At 64.8% G+C, this 386-nt stretch overlaps 1 protein-coding gene across 1 annotated transcript in view; it reads left to right on the top strand.

The window, feature by feature from the left end:
* Positions 1-204: 204 nt before the first annotated feature.
* The window catches only part of TMEM114 (transmembrane protein 114), a 73,743-nt gene continuing 73,561 nt past the window's right edge, over positions 205-386 (top strand). The window contains exon 1 of the mRNA XM_011961374.1: positions 205-371. The gene's annotated coding sequence lies outside the window, so the exon portion shown is untranslated. The remainder of the gene's footprint in view (positions 372-386) is intronic.

Here is a 386-nt window from a genome sequence, read left to right as displayed (position 1 = left end):
TGTGGGGCCAAGAAAAAGGGTTAGGGCGGAAAGCCAGAGGCAGAGGCAGAGAGGGGAGCATCTGGGGTCGGGGGAAGGGTTCCCGGAGAGTGAGGCAGGGGAATGGAGGAAGTAGGGGTCTGGGGAAAGTGAGGATTTTGAAGTGAGAGAGTCCGCTTGGGCTGGGCGTGGAGGGCTGAGGGTGGAGTGGGGCTGAGGGACAAGGTGGGTTAAGGTGCTGGTGGGGAAGGACAAGGGCTTCCAGGAGGGTCTGAAGGCGGAGGTGGAGGTCGGACAGCACAGGTGAGGGGGTCTGCAGGTAGAGCTGGCATTGGAGGGCTGGGAGCGTGGACCGGGGCTGAGCGGGCGCGCGTGCAGGTCGGAGCCGGCAGGTGAGGGTCTGAGGG

Source organism: Colobus angolensis, unplaced genomic scaffold, assembly GCF_000951035.1.
Source record: "Colobus angolensis palliatus isolate OR3802 unplaced genomic scaffold, Cang.pa_1.0 Scaffold55, whole genome shotgun sequence".
Classification (NCBI taxonomy): domain Eukaryota; kingdom Metazoa; phylum Chordata; class Mammalia; order Primates; family Cercopithecidae; genus Colobus; species Colobus angolensis.
Note: the sequence above shows the minus strand (reverse complement) of the source record. Positions and strands in the feature narration are given on the sequence as shown.